Source organism: Delphinapterus leucas, chromosome 3 (genome assembly GCF_059928025.1).
Source record: "Delphinapterus leucas isolate spDelLeu-1000000601 "Yukka" chromosome 3, BTC_Dleu_Yukka2, whole genome shotgun sequence".
In the NCBI taxonomy this organism is placed as follows: domain Eukaryota; kingdom Metazoa; phylum Chordata; class Mammalia; order Artiodactyla; family Monodontidae; genus Delphinapterus; species Delphinapterus leucas.
This window is the reverse complement of record NC_143131.1, coordinates 15498810-15505823: the sequence shown is the minus strand read 5'-3', so window position 1 is coordinate 15505823 and position 7014 is coordinate 15498810. Positions and strand designations below refer to the sequence as shown.

General features: G+C 42.2%; 1 pseudogene; it reads right to left on the bottom strand.

Moving 5' to 3' along the window:
- Positions 1-3492: 3492 nt before the first annotated feature.
- On the bottom strand, positions 3493-3831 carry LOC111178497 (large ribosomal subunit protein eL33 pseudogene; annotated as a pseudogene).
- Between the last annotated feature and the right edge of the window lie 3183 nt (positions 3832-7014).

Here is a 7014-nt window from a genome sequence, read left to right as displayed (position 1 = left end):
GATATTCCACGTTGCCCTATAAAATTTTTCAGGCTGTTTCTTATGTGTGAATAACATATTTCTCTTAGGCTTTTCTCAGCAAAATCCTTCCCTTGCAAATTTGTTTTCAGAATTATGTTTCATCAAATCTTTTGAATCTGCTCCCCTAGTAAAATTCTCCCCCTTCGAGGAGAAAACATGCGAGGTGGGTCAGGGAAGAAGAGAAATGAGACAGAACGTCAGTAACATCTCATCCGTAAAGCTCACCTTCCTCTGGACTCATGTTTCTGACTTATTTGGTCTATTTCCTATTGTGTCCTTCAACCGCAGTCCCAGTGGACAAAGGCTGTCCCTTCCTTTATGTTCTCAAAAGCACCCTATAAATAACAAGAACACCTGTTTTCTGTTTTGCGGTCATTTTCTAATGTTATCTGAATTGCTTACCTTATGCATGTTTTTTCGCAATGATAAATATCCACAACGTCTTGATATGACATCTGTTTTCAATGAGGGACCCAGAGCTGATGTTAGTTCAAGTGTTCAGAGCACAGCACAAAGCCCAAGACATGGCTCTAAAGGTAGAAGCTGTGCATCCTTACTCTGTACTTGAAATTGAAATTCAGACCATATTTTATCTGAGAACCTCTATTTTATAGTAAGAAAAGGAAAAAAGGCAAGGTGAGAGTTGTATTGGAACTCAAAAATAGATGTTCATAGAAATGAATAAGATAAGGGATATAGATTCACTTTGTAAAATATATTCATGTACAGATATAAAATAATAATGTTATACTGACAGTTGATTTTTTTCACCTTCAGACTAGATGATTGTTTTAATCTTTCAGAGGAAATTTCTTTGAATTTCCTACTATGTAAAAGATGAGGGAGGGTGGTAAAAGGCAGTAAAACTAAGCAAACTTAGCTTTCTCCTTCTATGATTGTGATTGGTGTTTGTCGTAGCTTGCTAAAGAAAATGGGTGGAGAATTTACTCACTTATTTTCATAATATGTTTGAGTATTATTTTATTATCTTTATTTCCTCAAGTTATGAATAAGCCAGTCATGATTGTATATGTCCAGTCTATGTCCTGCTCTCAGAAAGTATTTTCTCCTTGACATGTCACTAATAATCAATGCTATTAGTTAAAATTTATTATTCAATTTAAATTAAATTCTTTAATTTATATTGTCAAAAGTTACTGAATATTGGAATAGTTTAAAAAAATTTCTTTTTTACCTTGGTTAAATCTTAACATCTCTGAGAAGATGGAGAAGCAGACGTGTTATACCCACTTTAGGGATGGGCAAACTGAGGGCCAGGGAAATTTACACCTAGGATTACAATCGGTGGTGTGTTGTTAGATGTTTAAACACCAGCTCTCCTGGGGAGAGGGGAGGGAACCCCAAGTCCCTGAATTGTAGCATTTACCAGTTCTTGTGGTGTAAATACTCCCACCGCGGCTGACCCAACTACCCATGTGAGGTCGCTGACATGAGGTTGGAAGAGATGGACATAATTGGTTCTTGCAACAGTAGCTCAGAACCCTAATGCTTCATGGCAACTGACTGCAGCATCTTCAAGAGTGCTTTTCACTCTTCTAGGTTATTTTGAGTGAAATTAAAATAACCAAGAGCCAGCCTAAGCAAAAAACCCAAAAAACAACAAAAAAGGAAGAACGCATAGGATGTGTGTGGTGTAAGGTGGTGTCTCATGGAACACAAATAAGAGCTGACCCACTGGACCTCTTGATGTATGAGGACCATGGTAGCTCTGAGGGCCTCTGCAGTGGAATGGGGGGGTCTTCCCTCCGGAGTGCTGCCATTTATTTGCCTCAATTACTGATAACTCCTAATTCTCTCATCTGGGATCAAAGTCCAAACTCCGAGGGGAGATCGTCCAGTTGGTCCAACTTGGGTCCATTGTCCAGAGCCAGGGGAATCCACGGCACAGATGCTGTTGCTGGGGCCTCACCATCATGATACATGCAGTTTCTAGAGAAGCACTTCAAGCTCCTCTGCATTTAGGAATTAGGTACCTGGTGTGTGCTATTGCTGGGTCATCCAGCAGCCAAGCACAGACAATACAGTGTCAACATGTCCATATTTGAGGTCACACTTCTCAGGCTCCTGCGTTCTTAGCCTAAATTGTAAATATAATCACCACCAGCATCCCCTGTATACAACCATCGGGGAAGAGGAGAAAAGAGAAAGAGAACTTCTGTTTTAAAATGGGGAAGGAAATAAAAAAGAGAGACTTTCAGTTAAACGTGTAGATTTGATTACAAATGTACAAACAATTCTGCCCTTGCAAAACCTCATTAAGATAATTAGAGAGCTTTTGAAAAGGAAAAAAAGCTCATAGGATAAAAAGAATAGAAGTAAAGAGAATACCAACATAATTTTGGAAGCTGGAAAGGAAACCAGCGAGTGGTAACTGAATTAGCAATGCAGACGAAATTGAAATAAAAATTGGAGAGCCAAAGCCAAGTCAAGTTTTATCCCAGAAGTCCAGAAATGGACATTTTTGGAAATGGAAAACACCATAGGCCTCCAAAAATGGGGTGTTCAGCGTGGGGTTGAAGACGACAGATTGTCTCCAAGTATTTATAAGCAGTTACCATCCTCCTCTGCGCATCCCCTTCCCGTTCCGGATTCCAGCTCTTTTTACCTGGCAGAAGACTTGAGAATTCGTCTATGAAGAATCTGAAACAGGAAATCCAGGCTCGGGAATTCCCGGCTGAGGATGGGGACGCTGAAAACAAGGGCATTAAGTGAAACGCTGGACACTTTACGTGGACAGTTAGACCTCCCGACCCCTTTTCGCCACTGGGCTCCAGAATTCTTGCTGCTAGATGGATATCTCTGAGAAAGGAAGAAAGCAGCTCCTCGCAGCTGAGAATCAGCTAGCTGCTGGGGTGGTGAGGGGCCGGGCTGTGGCCGGAACAGTCACACAGGAACTCCCACACAGCAAGACCTCTTGCTTGGGGTTTCCTGCAATTGCCGCCGTGAAATTCTTCAGTTTTAATTCAATCGAATGCGTGCCGCGTAAGCGGAGCCTAAGGGACGAGGAAGTATGCACCATGGGCTCGGAAGCAGGTGCAGATCCACCTTCCAACAGGTTTCCCTCCTGCCTCCCCAGAAGCAGTTCTCCTGGGCCCCTGGGCCCCACTCAGCCTGCCTCTCCATGGCCCTAACCTGTGAGTACCGCTGCCCTCTGCCCGGGACGGAATCCCGTGGGTCAGCTGGGGAAGGCAGCCCTCCAGCCCATCAGGGCCCTGGGCACAGGTAGGGGAGGGTCAAGTTCAGGCAAGATCCCCTGGCAGACAGTGCCAAGGAGCGTTTGGTGAGTGGCCTTGCAGAATCCCTTCCTCCTTATTCAGGTGCCACCAGCACAGAAGTGCAATCCATTGGAAGGGGTGGGGAGGGCAGGGCATGGGGGCATGTCTGCTGCAGGCTGTGCCTTCTTGTCTTTTTTTCCCCCCCACACTTTTATTTATTTACTTTCCAATAAGCTTAAATCCTTGAAGTGTACAACATCACACGGATCCTGTGTCCAGTGGCCTAAGCAGGAAGGTTGCTCCGGAATTCGGCACAAACCATGCCACTGTTTCCATGAGCGCGAGCTACCTTTCCGCAGATCACTCTGGTTTTGTTAGGTTTTCCACCAGGAATTACTGTGTTCTTTGCTTTGTACACGTAAGCACATCTCTTGCCTAGATAGAATTTGGTTTCATCTCGAGCATATACACCTTCAATTTGCAGGAGAGCTGCGTGCTCCCCCTGGTTCCGTAGACCCCACTTATAGCCAGCAAAAATGGCCTTGGACCACAGCCGTCCAGACATATTTGTCATTTTAGAAGTCCTCCACAGGGCCTAAGATGGCTGAAAGAGTGCGCCTTAGTTTCTTATTTAGCTGTTTAAGAAAATGAAGTGTCCTAAAGCTAGAACCATAAATATCGCCATCAGGATTCTCTTCTATGTTCATTAAAATGTGGAAGAAACAGACAAAGCCAGTTTGTTCTTATGTGAGTGCCCACAGTAAGGGAAGTTCAGAACTGCAGAACAGAAACCAGACTTGCATGATCAGACATGGGAAACTGCTGGAATGGGTGGTTAGACAGACATGCTCTTGGTTTCAGTTGGGTTTGAAATAAACTACTGCGTACAGTTAAGAAAACTTTTAGTGCAGACACCGAACATGCACCAAGAACTTCTATGGATTATCTAATTTGGAGAGACAGAGGGAGAGACACCACATGGTGGTTGGTCTGCCTGATATTGTACCAAAGAACGCGTGCTCTTAAGTGAGAATTAAACGGGAGGTAACCCTGATGTTGATCCCAGGCGCCTCTGGTTTCATGATCATGTCACAATACTGAAAATAATTCTTGTTTGCATATATGCTGTTCATACAAATTGGCCCTTAAATGCAAGCCAGTAATTTCATTTGGTGTGGAAATGATGAAACAAATCCATGGTGATGTGCGAAGAGATCAGGCTGCTTTGGACTTGGGAGAGAAGGAAGGTCTGCCTTTGTTTGGCAGATGGGTAATTTTCTACACATGATTTTTGCCAGATAGGCTGATTTTAGAATCTAACCTGGATACAGTGCAACTCTACTGGGATTAAAATTTATATTCTCAAAATAATCAGTATGTTAACACTTGAATTAGTAAAAGCAAACATGTTTTCAAATACATTAGAAACTATAAACGATTAAACATAATTTGGATAAAAGTAACCAACAACTGAAGCGATCTATCCTCAAAATCATATGAACACCCTCTTTTCTTCCCAAATCTCGATATAGGTGCAAGGGTATTTATCAAGTATTGAGGAAATTAAGTTATAGCTACTATAAAATAAATGTTGATGCATCTAATCGTAGTAGGTCAGGAGTAATGTTCCAGAAAATATAAAATCTCACAAGAAGAGATTCAGAGTCAGAATTTTCCAGGGCTAAGTAAACACTGTCCAGGAGGTAGACCAGGAAATTTTCTACTTCTTATCACCCAACAGATAACGCATAGACTTGGTGAGCACACAATGGTAGCAAAGGGAGTTGAACTGTTCTGCAGGCTATATTATCCAGGTTGTGGTAGATAGGACACTCTGGCTATAGAAATTATCCTCCTAGGAGGTCCTGATTGAAGACACGGGAAACTTAGTACAAAATCCTAACAGAAAGCATGCAAACTATTATGTATGGACTAGATGCCAAAGGATCCATAGCAATTTGTTGTTTGAAAGAATGTATTCCATATAATTATAAAAGTCACAACTAACCATCTGTTTCCATATCCTAGCACTGTGTTGGTCAACAGTGGAAAAATGAACATCTTGTCGTTTTTGATGAGCTCCATTTAGGTTTGTCTGAACATATGAAACACTAATGATAATTTAATTCAGCATTTATTGTGTGTCTAGAATGTGAACAGCATGGTAATAGACAGTGGGAGAAAGACTTGGGGAAAAAAGTTCCGATTCTCAAAGAGTTTGTAGGCAGCAAAGGAGACAAAGAATGTAGAGTGTGGTCATAGAAGGTGCAGTGGGGTTATTTACTTAAAACATTGATTGAATGTCTACTAAATGGCTGGTACTATGCTTAAAGCTGCAGATACAGACATAAGAAACACAGTCCCTGCCCTCAAGGAGGTGGTGATACAGTTGCAGGGGGCAGTGGGAAGAGACAGGGTTACTGACAGTTACAATATGCTATTCTAAGTGCAATCACAGAGGACAACCCGGGGGGCCGCAGGGAAGATGATCGTACACTATCCTCCTTTGGGAGCATAAGGGAAGGCTCCCCAAAGAGTTGACAACTGGGCTGAGCTTTTTAAGACTGAGCGTTTATTCACTGTTTCATTGGACACATGTGGATTGACTTCCACCCTCTTCTGGACACTGTTCTAGGCATATGGGATCTATAGCAACAACACAGCTGAGGTCTCTGGCTTCATGGAGTGTATTTTCTGGGTGGGAGGCGTCTGGGGTGGAGGGAATAAGTGAGTAGATATACAAGGTCATATTAGCTGCTAAAACTGCTTTAAAATGTTCTATGGGGACAAAACTGAGAAATGTATTTTAACACTGAATCATCTTAATAGTCAAAAAACCTAGATACTTAAATTCTAATACTTTTATGATTATGCTGAGTTACAAACACATCTTCTAAATACAGCAATAATCTGTTAATATTTGGTTTATCTAACTCATCTAATTAGATTAGCCATTAAGAAAGGGGTAAAATGGGAGAAGGATATACCAAAAAGATGAAGAAAAAAATAATAGAGCAAAATGTCTCATTGGCAAGTCGTAGACATGAAAGAGTAAGATGCACTCAAGGAATTGCAAACATACTTAATGTGACCGGTGTGCAGGGTATGAAGCAGCGAGAGGTGGAATTGGAAAGGTGAGCAGGGATCAGATCATAGAGCCCAGCCTGCCAGATTGAGGAACTTGGACTTCTTTCTCAAGGAAGATTCTAATCATATCACCAAGATCATCAAATGTTTATTTTAGAAGGATAAATTTTTCAGTGGAATGGAGAATAGTTGGCGGAAGGGCAAAGTTGGAGATGGGGGTTAATTAAAAGACTGCTGCAATAGTTGAGGGGAGAAATGATGAGGATCTGAGCTAAGGCAGAGTCAGTGTAGTTAGACGTGAACTAATTTAACAGAGGCAGAATCCTTAGGATCTGGTAATTGATAGGATACGGCGGCTCTGTCAGATGCTTCCATGAGAATAGTCCCCAAGGTGGAAGCCTTAGGAGGGACATATTTAATCAGGAAGATGATGGGTTTGGTCTTGAACCTGGAGCATTGGAGATATCCGAGGGACAATTAAGTGGGTATCTCCAAGAGGCAGCTGAATCTATGAGTTCAGGGCTCAGCAGAGTGGTTGGAACTGGGAAGCATTGAATTGGGAGCTGTTTGGGTGACTGAAGAAGCTACCGGAGTGTCTGGGAGCATTGAGGTGGCCCCTCAGGAGAGAAGCAGGAACGTGTGAGAAGAGAAGAGAATATTTACACATGTG